The sequence below is a fragment of the Macaca nemestrina genome, chromosome 6, assembly GCF_043159975.1.
Source record: "Macaca nemestrina isolate mMacNem1 chromosome 6, mMacNem.hap1, whole genome shotgun sequence".
In the NCBI taxonomy this organism is placed as follows: domain Eukaryota; kingdom Metazoa; phylum Chordata; class Mammalia; order Primates; family Cercopithecidae; genus Macaca; species Macaca nemestrina.
The window spans coordinates 119,684,471-119,699,546 of record NC_092130.1 but is presented as its reverse complement, the minus strand read 5'-3'; the positions used below and the strand labels follow the sequence as shown (position 1 = coordinate 119,699,546).

General features: G+C 39.0%; 1 protein-coding gene and 1 pseudogene across 3 annotated transcripts in view; one reads left to right on the top strand and one right to left on the bottom strand.

Annotated features, from left to right (window-relative positions):
• LOC105499499 (interleukin 31 receptor A) overlaps window positions 1-15,076 on the top strand; it is a 106,638-nt gene that overhangs the window by 14,473 nt on the left and 77,089 nt on the right. For 2 of the 3 annotated variants that reach the window (XR_011625017.1, XM_071098910.1), the window contains exon 2: window positions 3,737-4,348. The exons of the other annotated variant lie outside the window; for it this stretch is intronic. The gene's annotated coding sequence lies outside the window, so the exon portion shown is untranslated. The remainder of the gene's footprint in view (window positions 1-3,736; window positions 4,349-15,076) is intronic. 3 annotated transcript variants of the gene reach the window in all.
• LOC105499393 (heterogeneous nuclear ribonucleoprotein H-like) lies at window positions 2,528-3,740 on the bottom strand (annotated as a pseudogene).

Here is a 15,076-nt window from a genome sequence, read left to right as displayed (position 1 = left end):
TAAAGTTTCTTATTCACATCACTGTTCTTAGGGACATGAACTTGTGTGCACAGAAGTTTGGGCATTTTATTGCAGCTTTCCCTGTTGAGTTAGTGTAACCGTAACCATATTCCGTGATTAGCTTATTAAACTCCCAAGCCCTGGGAATGGGATTGTTCCTTCTTGAAGGTATAGAGTTGGATTTGAGCACTACAGAAGGCATAACTATACAGTCTAGAGATTTATTTTTTGAAAACAAACCAGAATTTAGTAATCTGAAAGAATGTTATCCATCAGGGTGTCTGCTTATAAGACCACAAATGTATTTCAGGGATATTGCAGTTGCTCAACATTCAGTAATCCCATCTGCCCTTTTGGATATCCACATCAACTGGCCTTTCTCAGCCAGGGCTCTGTGCAAGAATTAAGCCTGATTCCCTAAAGGTATCCATTGTATATAGAACATTTTGTATGTGATAGGAATTAACTTCTTTTCTGTGCATTTACATTGGTACTAATTATGTTCCATTCTTCGTAAAATAGAATAGTCACTCAAATTCTTTTCTGTGTTTTGTGGTTCAGATGAGGAACGTGGATGGAAAGGCTGCCAGTGATTCTTGTCATTTTCATAGAGCTATAATTATTAATTGGCAGATTGCTGTGTAATTAGTTCCTACTATAATTATTAATTACAATAATTATTATTAAATTGAAGGAAGAGGGAGGGAGTCAGAAGTTTAAAGAAACAGTAACATATTTGCAACCTCCATTTGAGATGGACCAGGAAAACAGTCTTTGACTTAACACCAAAAAGTAGCATAGTACAGCCAAAGATTTTCAGAGGCGGAGTAGGGGAGAAGAGAGGTAGAGGCAAGTCTGGAGTAAAGATCTCAAGCGGCGCTGTCCAGTCAATGTGAGGCCAGGAGTGGTGACTCACGCCTGTAATCCCAGCGCTTTGGGAGGCTGAGGCTGGTGGATCATGTGAGGTCAGGAGTTCAAGATCAGTCTGGCCAACATGGTGAAACCCTGTCTCTACTAAAAATACAAAAATTAGCCAGGGGTGGTGGCGGATACCTGTAATCCCAGCTACTCAGGAGGCTGAGGCAGGAAAATCGCTTGAACCCAGGAGGCGGAGGTTGCAGTGAGCCAAGATCACACCACTACACTCCAGCTAGGGTAACAGAGCAAGACTCCATATCAAAAAAAAAAAAAAAAAAAAAACAAACAAACAATGTGAGCCTCATTTTAAAAAATAAAAAAGATAAAATTAACTATAATAATATATATAATTTAACCCAAAGTATTATTTTTAAATTATGATCAATATAATTATTTTTAATGAGAATTTTACATTCTTTTTTTGTATTCCTCTTCAAAAGCTTGTATGTATTGGATTTCCAGCATGTCTCATATTGGAATTGTCACACTTCAGTTGCTCAGTAGTCACCTATAGCTAGTGCTACTGCATTGGACAGCACACATCTAGATGCCATATCACTTACAAAGGTTATGTACTTTATAATTAAATAGTAAAGTTGTATTTTCCAAAATGTCATAGAATACAAATATGCTAAAAGTAAAAATAAGTCATTTGTAGATTTTCTTTTTTTTCCTGTCTCTCTCTTCCATCTTTCCTTCTCCCTCCATTCCTTCCGTCTAAGCCTTGGGGCACTCTAACATAGAGAGGTCAGGGAGAACAGGAGGCCTAGGTAAAGGGACCGAAAAAAGACCAGTGAGGCAGGAGGAGAACCAAGAGAGTGTGGTGCTCCAGAAGCCACGGTATCCTGGAACCAGCTTATATCAGCTCATGAGGGCTGATTGGTAAATTTTCTGGAATGTAGTGAACAGCTTGAAGTATGTCATTAATAAAAATTATATAACTTAATTAAATAAATTGTACTTTTAAAAAGTAGTACTCAAAACTCATTTCTTCTTTTTTTTGAATGAGGATTTATTTGACAAATTTTACTTAACACAATATACATAAAAGGAAATCACAATACAATGAAAGACTTAAATCAAGGCCTCAGAATTTCATACAAACATCAAGACCAAAATCCTAAAGTATTGGTATTGCATCTCAAATTTTTCCCATTAATTAAAAAAAAAAAATCCTAAATTTACATGCCTTACAGGTTATTAAATAAAACTAGAATTAACAAAGATGCCAAAATGTTTCACTTTAATTGTAGACAGACACACACACACACACAAAACCACATCTTTCAGCATGCATCTGCACAGTGTACAATGTAGCAAAGGGCAACAGTGAACATAATTCAACTCCTTTTACCTCAATACGCTTTCTGCTTAAGAACATCCTATAATATAACTAACTTGAGCAAAGCTGGAACTTGTTTAACAGTTATAGTTTACTCAGCTTCACTGTTACATCCTAGATGAGTATTGTGTTAAAAAATACTGAGCCTTAAGTCTTCGTAACAATACTGATTTCCACTTAGAGAGTAAGCATAACTCATAAGCTTGTGTTGCAGAAACTGTTAAACTGAAGTTTTGGGTTTTTCTTTAAAAAAAATTGAGCAAGAGTCAGTGATCAATTATATTCCCCATCCACCACTCATAATGGACATGGTAGACATCCCTCCCATTCCATTCATGCCTATAGATGCACGGCTTCCATTACTGTAGTAGCTGCTGTTCATTGCTCCTTGGCTGCCTATGCAATGTCTGAGAAAATCACATAAGTTTTCCTGTAAAACTTGGTCATATCCACTCATGCTGCTGTGGCCACCACAGCCACCTCCATAACCACCTCTCAGCTGCTGGCTGGCTGGGCCACCATGACTGGACTGGATTGACAAGCCCATGCCCCCCATCATTTGGCTACCGTAAGCACTACTGCTGGCTCCTGCTGTAGAATTCAAGAAGGGTTCTACATCGCTGTGTTGCATATTTGCTTTGTCTTTTGACATAGCTGCCACAGCATCTTCATGAGTTGCAAACTCAACATCTGCTTCACCAGTTACTGTGCCATCAGGACTAGTTTCAATGTGTACCCTCACAGGATTGAACAGTGAAAAAAAATTACAAATGTCATTCTCAGTAGCTCTGTAAGGTAATCCACACATGTGTACACTGCGTCCTGTTGTGCTCTGGAAAGTAGAGCCACCATCCCCATATTTGTGATCAGACATTCCTGAAAAACAATTAATTGAGGTCTCTTCCAAATCTATCTGACCCAAATCCATAGCCATAGCCATTATAATTATCATTGGCTCTATATCCTTCACTATAAGTAAGCACCATGCCTCATCCTCTCAAAGCCAGCTCCTCTGCCAATGCTGTTAAACCCTCTGCCAGACCCGGGTCTATCATGGGACCTGGCCTCTGCATGGCCATAAGCTTTTATGGTGGATTGTAGTGAGTTCTAACTTCAGTCCTGCTGCTCTTAAAGATTTCAATATACTTGTGCCCTGTTATTTCCTTGTGTTTCTTTAGAGAGCCTTTTCAGTTATTTCCTGTGAAGCAGACTTTGCACGAAGGCCTCCCCTGTACTCCTCCCCTGGAGTCCACCGGCAGTGTTAACCCATTTGGCACGATTTCCAACCTTGAGAAGAACTGAGCAATTTCTTCCTTGCTGCATTCAAAGGGAAGTCCTCTAAGCTGTACAAAGCCATCAATGGCTTTGTCAGGACTATTTGGACCAGTATGCTTCAACACCCAATCCATTTCAACGTTGTTTGACTTGAATGCTTCAACAAAACTGTGTCCCATAGTTTCTCTGTCTTTTTTTCAGGGCCAATTTGACTTCATCTTCTGATTCAAGTTCAACAAAAGCCTTGCCACCCAGCCTGCCTTCTCTGGTGTAGATGAAATGAATACCTTGAGCCTCATTTTGGATTTTGCAGTCAGAAAAAAAAACAAAATGCTGCACTTAATCAGCTGAGCAAGACCAGGGCAGGCCATGGACCTTCACCATAAATCCCTCTCTACCTTCAGTGCACAACATCATTGTCTCTTACATGGTCTGGTGTCAAAACAGACCAGACACTCGACTTTGGCAGGGCTAAAAAGAAATGGCCCACTTCTTAATTATTTTAGTAGACTTTACTAATATCTATGCTCCTGAGATTATGGCTGTTGCATCTGTGTGGCGGAAATACTACATAATGGTGTGTACTACTGTTCATCTCTTTCCAACTCAGCAGTCACACTGGTAGACTGAAATTGGCCATAGTGGGAGTACTTACATCACAGAAATCAGCAAAGGCAACAAATTGGAACTTTTGAAAATTTTTCTGGAGAACCTGTTGTTAAACATTTACCAGCACACTACTGCCTGGAAGCCAAGAGAAGATAGAGTGTCAAGGAGAGAGGAATCAGTTGTGTCAAATGCTGCTAAGATGAGGTTAGTAACATAAGATTTGGGAATTGAACACTGGATTAAGTTCCATGGATTTCACAGGGACTAAAAAAGACAAAATCACCACCTTTGTGGAACTTACATTCTGATGATTGACTTGGAAATTTAATAGCAAATAGAACAGAAAAGAAAAAAGTCCTGCCTTCATGGATTGGGATGTAGTAGGCATTTCGAAGGACCTGCTGTTCTTGGAGTAGGAAATTTCATTTTCTCCACCTTCTAGGCTTTGTATGTTCTCTGTGTTTAGACTGCCCTTTGCTGTCTTATTCCGCTGGTGTACATCTGTCTACTCATTTCTTTAGGATTCAGCTCAAATGTATATTCCTTTGAGTAGCTGTCTCTGAACTTTGTAGGCAAAATTAAATGCTTGCCCTGAACATTCCTGTGTTTTTCTTATGCCTGTATTTTTCTCACAGCTGTAATGATGGCCCGTTTCTACATCTTTCCTTGATGAGCCCACTGACTGATAGTGGCTAGGATCTTCATCTTCGTATCTCAGGGCCTGCCACCATCCTTGGCACATCGTTCATGCTATGTGTCTCTACATCTTTAGAGACTGAAGGAATCCATTAATTAATCTGGGATTAAGATATTGAGACCTGATCCAAGGCAGAGGGACCACAAGACCTACTCCATGGGGGGGATGTAAATGGTTTTCAGTAGAACTGTGCTTGTTTCTGTCTCTGGACCATTTGATACTCTCTCTTTATCATTCTCCTGATTTGAAGATCTAATCTGGAACTTGAAACAATCAATGTGCTATATTATAAAATAAAACTTGCTTGTTTTTCTATTCAGAGACCTTTTATTGCTAAAATTTTCCACTTGCTACCTTTTCTTTCTCAATCATCAATTTACACTTGAATTTATTCATTTGTTAAGCAATTTCCATTTTATTTTCACCTCCTCATGGTTTCTTAAAACTAAGTTACTTCTTAGCATCATGGTTATATCAGGGATCATTTGGTTGCAAGGAACAAAAACATGTTCAAGCTACTTTAATAAGCAGCATTTTACTGCATTGATATAATAGGCAATGTCATGGGCATCCATAGGCAGGGACTTAATACAATAGGGTCTCATGTGTTCCACATGAGCACCCGTACTGAACTGTCAGTCATCACATGGACTCTCACCCTTGCTTCTCTCTTTGCTTTTTTTCACTCTTCTCTTGGCCATCTTTCTTTTCTCGTATGTCTAAAACAGGGCTGCCAGAACCCATCACCTGATAGCTCCACTCAGCTGACTTTGTTTCACATTCCCAGGTGAGAGGATCCAGTGACTTAGCCAGGTCTATGGACCACATGTAACCTGGGATCCTATCTTGATGAAAGGGTGTATTCTTCATTTCCTAGGGATGTTGTAGCAAATTACCACAAACTTGGTGGCTAAAAACAACAGAAATTTATTCTCTCACAGTTCTGGAGAACAAAAGTCCAAAATCAAGATGTCAGCAGGGTTCTTTCTGGAGTCTCTGAGGGAGAATCTGTTCCATGTTTTTCTTTACAAAAAAATTTTTTTAAAAGAGATGGTCTTGCTATGTTGCCCAAGCTGGTGTTGAACTCCTGGCCTCAAGCAATCCTCCCACATCAGCCTCCTAAAATGCTGGGATTACAGGTATGAGCCACTGCCCCTGACCTTATTTCATGCCTCTCCTTCTCCTAGCTTGTGGTGGCTCCAGCAGTCCTTGGTGCTTCTTGATTTGTAGACACAACATGCCAATCTCTACTTAGTCATGTGGCTTTTTCCTTGTGCCTTTCTGTGTCTGTCTCTTCTGTTTCTTACAAGGACACTGGTTATTAGATTAAGGGCCACACTAATCCAGAATGATCACATTTCAAGATCTTAATTACCTTAATTATATCAGCAAAGACTCAATTCCAAGTAAGGTCATATTAGGGTACCAGGTAGACATATCTTCTGTGGGCCACTGTTGGACCCACTGTGGGAGGTGTATGGGACTATATGCGAGGTATAGTCAAAGGCTACCAGCATGGCTTTGAGGCCCCATTGCAGGTGCCAGTAAATGCCTAGTTGTTCCACACCTCTACCAGGAATACTTGTCACTTTATCATTTTGAACATTTACTTTCAATTAACATAGTCTGCTGAAATGTCCCTTTCTCTAAGTAACTTTCAGGGACTCACATCACTTAGGGTGGAATTAATGACTTCCCTTTCCCATTTCCCATAGCATTTTATACACACCTCTGACAGCACTTGCCATTTTCATTTATAGCACTTTGTTTACATGTCCGTTTTCCCACTTAAGTTGTGGACTTTTCCTGGGTGGGGCCTGTTCCTTACTCAGTTTTGCTTCCACGGTGTCAAGCACAGGATCCAACTTTGAGTTATGTTTGTGGAATTGCGTTGAAAGTCTGGGCTTCGTGGATTGAATCTCTCCCCTTCCAGCCTTAGTGTTACTTGATTCAATTGTGTTAATTGTCCATTCCAGCCAGTTTCGTCTGCGATTGTACCCTGTTGTGTTCTCTGTTACATGCTCAGCTCTGCCCCACCTTGCTGCTGCCACAACCTATGTTAGCCCTCATCAGCATGTTTCTGCAGCCCAGCTTCTTTAGGCCCTGCATTCTCAAGTTGTCCCCACCACCCATTCTGTTCAGGTTAATCTTCCCTTTTGCATGCATGTGCCCACACATGGGGATCCACTTTACATGTTTATCTTAGCCATGGTTGGTGCAGTTAGGATTCCCAAATTACATTATCAGTACCAAATTAGATTTGAAAAAGGAGAGGGAGCATTTATTTCTTTAGCAATCTTATCACAGTGTTTCCTGTGGTCCCAGAAATCATGGTGGAAAGAAAATTGGGATTTCAGAAAACATTGCTTGATTCTGCAGGAAGTGAACAACGTTTTCTAATGATTTCCAGAAAGAGAAACATGTCATATTTTTCTGGAGTGCTTTAGAAGGAAGTAGTGCAGTCAGTGGTGGGAAATATGTCCTCCACTCCCTGTTAAGTTCTCTGTGGCAGATCTTACATATTGCCGGTGAGTTCCTGCTCTTATTTACAGAATGAAGATAATGATATTCTGCAGCTATGAATTTTGAGTTCAACTATGTAGTTGCTGATCTTCTGCCTATTGGGTTGGTCCACTTCCAATAGAGGGATGTCAATATCTTCACCTGTCATAGTGAATTTCTTCTATTTTCCATTGTAGTTCTGTCAGTTTTTGCCTCATGTATTTTGATGCTCTGTTGTTAGATGCATACAAATTAAGGACTGTTATGTCTTCTTGGAGAACTGGCCCCTTTACCATTATATAATGTCCCTCTTTATCCCTGATAACTTTTCTTGCTCTGGAGTCTGCTTTTTCTGAAATTAAGGCAGCTATTTCAACTTTCTTTTGATTAGTGTTAGCATGATATCTCTTTCTCTATCCATTTATATTTAATCTATATGTGTCTTTATATTTAAAGCGGGTTTCTTTTATTTCCTTTTGTTTGTGTGTGTGAAATGCAGTCTTCCTTCTGCAGCTTTCTTTATTGAAGTGTTTGGTATATATTTGGTGCAAGCATGGCCATTGCTAATTCATGATTTTTTTTTTTTTTTTTTTTGCTTTATTTATTTGTAATTTCAGCTTTTAGTTTAGAATCATGGGGTACATGTGCAAGTTTGTTACATGGTATACTGTGTGATGCTGAGGAGCCAGAGGGGGAAATAAACCACCTTTCCTATAAAGGCATAAATAAAAATAATTACATCCAATGTCTCCTCAGAAATCATATAAGGAAGAAGAAAGTAGAATGAAATATTTAAAGTGTTAAGAGAAAAACAACCCCACCAACCTAGAATTGTTTATCCTATGAAATTATCCTTCAAAGTGAAGGAGGAATAAAAACTCAAATAAAAATTGAGATAATTTGTTGCCGGTAGACCTGCCTTGCAAGAAACGTTAAAAGTTCTTCCAAGAGAGATAAATAATATGAGTCAGAAACTCAGATCTACATAAGGAAAAGAAGAGATCACAGAAGAAATAAGTGAAGGTAAAAGAAACACTTCTATTTTTCTTATTGTGACTTGACCTAACAGATAGCAGTTTGTTTAAAGTAATAATAATTATAACAATGTATCTGATTAATATTGTTTATGTGTAAGTGAAAAACAGTAGTTTTATTTTTCATTTTCTACAGTTTTAATGATATACCTAGGTGTAGTTTTTCTGGAATTTATCCCACTTGGTGTTCTCTGAGTTTATTGGATCCTTGGTTTGTTGTCTGATGTTAATTTGGGAAAATCTCTGTTTTTACTGCTTTAAATATTGTTTCTGTTCTTTTTTCTTTCTTCCCTTTCTGGTATTCCCATTATGAGTCTGTTACACCTTTTGCAGTTGTCCTGCAATTCTTAGACACTGTTGTTTATTTTTAGTTTTTTTCTCTTTGCTTTTCCACTTTGCAAGTTTCCATTGTCACATCCTCAAACTCAGAAATTATTTCTTCAGCTATGTCCAGTCTACCTATGACCCTAATAAAGGCAGTCTTCATTTTTGTTATAGTGTTTTTAACCTCTAGCATCTCTTTTTTATGCTTACTTAGAATTTCCACTCTGTGCTTATGATATCCATCTGTTCTTGCAAATTGTCTACTTTTTCCACTCACCCTTAGCATATTAATCATAGTTATTTTATATTTATAGTCGGATAATTCCAACATCCCTACCATATCAGGGTCTGTTTGTGATGCTTGCTTTGTCTCTTTAAACTGTGTTTTTTACCTTTTAGTATGCCTTATAACATTTTGTTGAAAGGTGAACATGATGTACTAGGTAAAAGGAACTGGGGTAAACAGACCTTTAGTGAGGTAATGGTAAGATGTGAAGGGAGAGGAAGTGTTTGACAGCCCTATGATTAGGTCTCAGTCTTTTAGTGAGCCTGTGCCTCTGGACTGTGAACTTCACAAATGATCCTCAGTTTTTCTTTTTTTCTCTACTGCCTTAGGTGGTACAGGATGGCAAGAGGGGGCTATAGTGGAGTATTTTCTTTCCCATTAGGTTAGCCTCTTGTAAAATAGTTTCTCTTGAGGGCAGGTGATATGGTTTGGCTGTGTCCCCACCCAAAATCTCATCTTGAATTGTGATCCCTGTAATCCCCACGTGTCAAGGGCAGGGCCAGGTGGAGGTAATTGGAACACGGGGGCTATTTCCCTCATGCTGTTCTCATGATAATGAGTGAGTCCATCCTGTTGCCCTGTGAAGAAGGTGCCTACTTCTCCTTTGCCTTCTGCCATGATTGTAAGTTTCCTGAGCCCTCCTGAGCCATGTGGAATTTATAAAGGAAACCTCTTTCCATTATAAATTACCCAGTCTTGGGTATTTCTTCATAGCAGTGTGAGAACGGACTAATACAGCAGGCCTTGTTAAGAAGAACAAAATGTTCTAGTGTATTTCACAATGTTTACTCCCCTCTGTCCCTCTGCTACCTGCTATTTTTCTCTAATCTTTGCTATGAGAACTTGGTGGTTCTCATACGAGCTCCTGGAAGTAAAACTCACAAAGTGTGAGGGCCTCTTTATGACTTGGGCTCCCTGGAGTTTTTGACTCTTATACTTTTCCACACTGAACCTTGAGTGATTTAACAATGATAGTTCAGGTTTTCCTACCCTGGTACTGGTTCCTGTGGAAATGGGTTTGTGTTCTGGTGAGCTGTGATTCTCTGTATATCCACCTGTCTGTCTCTCCAATTTTGGGGACAGTGGTTTTTCTAGTGACCTCACTTCTCTGATGGATCTAAGAAGAATTGTTGATTTTCAGTTTAACTTTTTACTTGTTGTTAGGACAGAGTTACGCTGTTTAAGCTCCTTACATGGGGAACCAGAACCTGGAAGTCCCAGCTGTAAATATTGAAGGCATAATGATTTCTTAACTTTTTTATTCTGATTCCTATTGTTTGGTTCTCTGCCTCTCCAAAATAGGAATTGACCCCATAGTATTTCTGTACATTTTAACTGGGAACGTTAAGACCTGGATAAATTCTAATCTTGGCTCTGCTGCTAATGATTTACCTTGGGCAAATCAGAGACTGAGTTTTCTCATCTATAAAAGTGAAGGGTGCAGACTCATTTCTAAGTCTCCTTCTAGCTTTAAAATTCTGAGGTGGGTGGATCACGAGGTCAGGAGTTCAAGACCACCCTGGCCAACATGTCTCTAGTAGAAACTCCGTCTCTACTAAAAATACAAAAATTAACCAGGTGTGGTGTCATGCGCCTGTAATCCCAGATACTTGGGAGGCTGAAATAGGAGAATCGCTTGAACCTAGGCAGAGTTCAGTGAGCCGAGATCATGCCGCTGCACTCCACCCTGGGTGACAGAGCAAGACTCCATCTTGGAAAAAAAAATCTATATTTTATGATGTTACAAAATATTCTCTGATTTTGAATACTAGTACCAGTACTCTGGGTAACCTGTGTGCTCAAGCAGGTGACCTATTATACTTTCTGGAATTTAAAATAAACTTTTTATTTTGGAATAAACTTAGATTTATAGAAAAGTTGTTGGCTGGACATGCTGGCTCACACCTGTAATCCCAGCACTTTGGGAGGCTGAGGCAGGTGGATCACGAGGTCAGGAGTTTGAGACCAGCCTGGCCAACATAGTGAAATCCCATCTCTACTAAAAATACAGAAATTAGCTGGGCATGGTGGTGTGCACCTGTAATCCCAGCTACTTGGGAGGCTGAGGCAGGAGAATCACTTGAACCTGGGAGGCAGAGGTTGTGGGGAGCCGAGATCGCGCCACTGCATTCCAGACTAAGTGACAGAAACAACAACAACAACAACAAAGAAAAGTTGCAAAGATAGGGCTGGGCGCAGTGGCTCACACCTGTAATCCCAGCACTTTTGGAGGCCAAAAGGTGGGTGGATTACTTGGAGACCAGCCTGGCCACCATGGTGAAACCTTGTCTCTACTAAAAATACAAAAATTAGCCGCGCATGGTGGTGCATGCCTGTAATCCCAGCTACTCTGGAGGCTGAGACAGGAGAATCGCTTGAACCCAGGAGGCGGAAGTTGCAGTGAGCCAAGATCGCACCACTACACTCCAGCCTGGGTGACAGAGCGAGACTCTGATCCCCTACCCCACCAAAAAAAAAAGTTGCAAAGATAATACAGAGAGTTCCTGAATACCCCTTACTGTTTTCCCCATGGCAACATTTTATATTATTATGGTACATTTGTCAAAACTAAAAAGCAGATCATGAATGGTACATTACTATTAGCCAAACTCTAGACTTATATTTGGATTTCACCAGTTTTTCCACTAATGTCCTTTTTCTGTTCCAGGATCCAATGCAAGCTATCATATTACACTGAGTCATCATATCTTCCCAGTCTCCTCTGGTCTGTGACAGTTTCTCAGTCTTTCCTTGGTTTTCATGACCTTGACGGTTTTGAAGAGTGTTGACTAGATATCCTGTAAAATGTCCTCAAACTTGGGTTTTTCTGATGTTTTCTTCATTGCGAGACTGGGCTTGTGGGTTTTTGGAAAGAAACCACAAAGATGAAATACCTTTCTTGTCACATCATATCAGGGGTTGGTTATATCTATATAACATCACTGGTGATACTAACTTTCATTAATTGGTTAAGGTGGTGTTTGCCAGGTTTCTCCACTGTAAAATACTATTTTTGTCTTTCCCAACTCTGTTCTTTGGAAGTGAGTCATTAAGTCTAGCATACCCTGAAGGTGGGAGAAGAGAGGGAGTTAAGCTTCATTCACTTCTTAAAGAGAGCAGCATCTACAGATCACTTAGAATGTGTCTGTAAGGAAAATTAGTCTCTTCTTCCACATTTATTTATTCAATCATTTATTAATATTAATATGAAGTAATGTATATTTATTTTATACTTTGGATTATAATCCAGTATACATTGTTTACTTTTTTGCTTAAATTGTTCTGGCTTTGACTGTAAGTTCTTTCAGATTGGTTCCTGTGTCCCTTTGATATGCTCTATCCTTTTGCTTTTTCAACATTTCCTTACTTTCTGGTACTACAAAGATACTCCAGGTACATTCTGTATTTTCCTTTTTCAAGTCCTAAAATCAACCATTTCTCCAAAAAGCTCTGGGTTTTAAAACAAATGACAATTTATCTGTTTTGGTATTTATAAGCATTGTCATGGTGACCATCCTTGATGATATATCTCTGGAAAACTCCATGATTATGTCTTTTAGATAAATGTCTAAAAGTGGAATTCCTGGATCAAAGGCATCTAAAATGCTTTTACTATGTTTTCCACTAACAAGGCATGAGATGGGGGGCTGCCTCAGGGGCTGCACCTCAAAGCCCACTTCAAATGGGAAACACTATCCATCCATCAACCAATTTATCTGTCTTAGAACTCTCTTTCTATGACTTTCTTATTTTCAAAACAAACAAGGAATAAAGAAAGAACAAAATGAAACGAACAAAAGACCTCATCTAGACTCTCTCACCACACAACAAATCACAACATTGCTCCTCATGGGAGGAAATGGTTGAGGTGTCAGACTGAGAATGACATCTGTTTCCCTTCATGGGGAGAGCACTTGTTAATTCACCTATTAATTCACTTTTAAAATATAATTTTACATTTTATCAAAGTAATACGTGTAACAACATTCAAGTGGCACTCCAAGACTTAAAATGAGTAACAGCAATACAGTGCTACATCCCTTCCCATTGCTAAACTTTCTTTACAGAAAAAATCACTTTCAATTCTTTTAGCTTTTTTTTTTTTTTTCTGGGGTTTATTTCCATATCTATAAAGAACATGCTTATACTGCAATTTTAAAATTTTTTCAATTTTAGACATTATCCATTGACTTCTTACTTACTATGGAAGATAAAGACTGAAGTGTCTTACCAATCCTATACACAAACACACATACATGTGCATCCTTTCCTAACCCCATCCTTTCAATATAGTTATAACTTTTGTTAAATCCATTAATGTTTTCGTTGTTGTGATTCTGTAGTTATTCATAGCTGAGCCACATATTGGACTTTAAATATATTTTCTTATATAACATTGTCTTTTTCCTGGAATTAATAATTATGCCATTGTTTGGTTTCCTTAATTTACTGAGCCTATTACTCATCCTTCTCCAAACTTTCCAAGAGCGCTGCAAAACTTTTCAAGTTTCAAGTTTCAACATCTGTCACATCCATTGGGTCCTCTCCATGTATTTTCTCATTGGAAATATCCCTCCTTGAGCCTGGCGCCTGCCCCTCACTTGGGCTAGTTGCTCTCCAAGCCTGCTGCATTCTTGTCATCTTGGGATCTCCCTTGGCCACCATTCTTGGAGTTCTCTCTCTTATATTTGAAATTTCCTGTTTTCGGGAGCCCATTTTTCCTTTTTGTTTTGGCTTATGCTCTTGTTTTGGTAGTCACTTTTTTCACTAACATCTCAAAAACATGGGAGATAAACATGCTGGAAAATGCGAAGTTCCAAGAACTTTATTTTACCTTTCTTTCTGACGGATTATTTTGATGGGTAGAGCATCCTAGGTGATAAATAATTTTCCATTAGAGTTATAAAGGAATTGATCCATTGCTTTCTAGCTTCTGATTTTGTTATTAAGTCTAAAGCCATTCTCATCCTTGATCCTTTATATATGACTTACTTTTTTTCCTATCTGGAAACATTTTTTTCTGTTTATTCTTGATATTCTGAAACTTCACTGTTTTGTACTTCAGTGTAGATTTATTTTCATTTATTATGCTGTTTACAGTGGGCCCTTTCAATGTGGAAACAAATGCTCCTCAATTCTTGGGAATTTTATTGTATCACTTCTTTCATTATTTCTCCCCCTCCGTTCCTCTGTTCTGTGTTTCTGGACTGCTAGTAGTCAGATGTTGGCTATTCTTCATCTCTTCGTCTTTTCTTCTATCTTCTGGAAGATTTCCTCAACTTTATTTTCTAGCCTTTAGACTTCAGCTCTCATATTTTGAATCTCCAAGAGTTCTTGTTCTCTAATTAGGCCTTTATCATAGTATCCTATTTATATTTTGTGGATACAACATTTTTTCTTATTTTCTATGAAGGTTTAAGTAATAGTTTCTTTTAAAAAAATATTCTGCTTTCTGCATTGCCTTTCTTTCAGGTTTTTTCCCCCCATCTGCTGTTGGGATGGGAGAAATTTAATGAATTTGGCTTTGTGGGGTTAGGATTAGGTAGTCTGTTTCTTTATCAGATTTTCAACCAATCTTATGATTTTTGTTTCAGAGGTACAGTCAATTCTCATTATTCCTGGCAATTATGTTCAATAAAGTCGCCACAAACACTGAATTTGAAAATACTGCCCGGCATGGTGGTTCACGCCTGTAATCCCAGCACTTTGGGAGGCCGAGGTGGGTGGATCACCTGAGGTCAGGAGTTCAAGACCAGCCTGACCAACATGGAGAAACCCCATCTCTACTAAAAATACAAAATCAGCCGGGCGTGGTGGTGCATGCCTCTAATCCCAGCTACTAGGGAGGCTGACCTGAGGCAGGAGAATCACTTGAACCCAGGAGGTGGAGGTTGCGGTGAGCCGAGATGGTACCACTGCACTCCAGCCTAAGCAACAAGAGCAAAACTCCATCTCAGGAAAAAAAAAAAAAAAAAAAAAAAGAAAGAAAGAAAATACTGAATTATTCTCTGTAGGGGAAATATAGAGTTAGGTGCCTGTGAGCCTCTGGTCACAACATTTTTGTCAACTAATCAATACATAACCTTGTT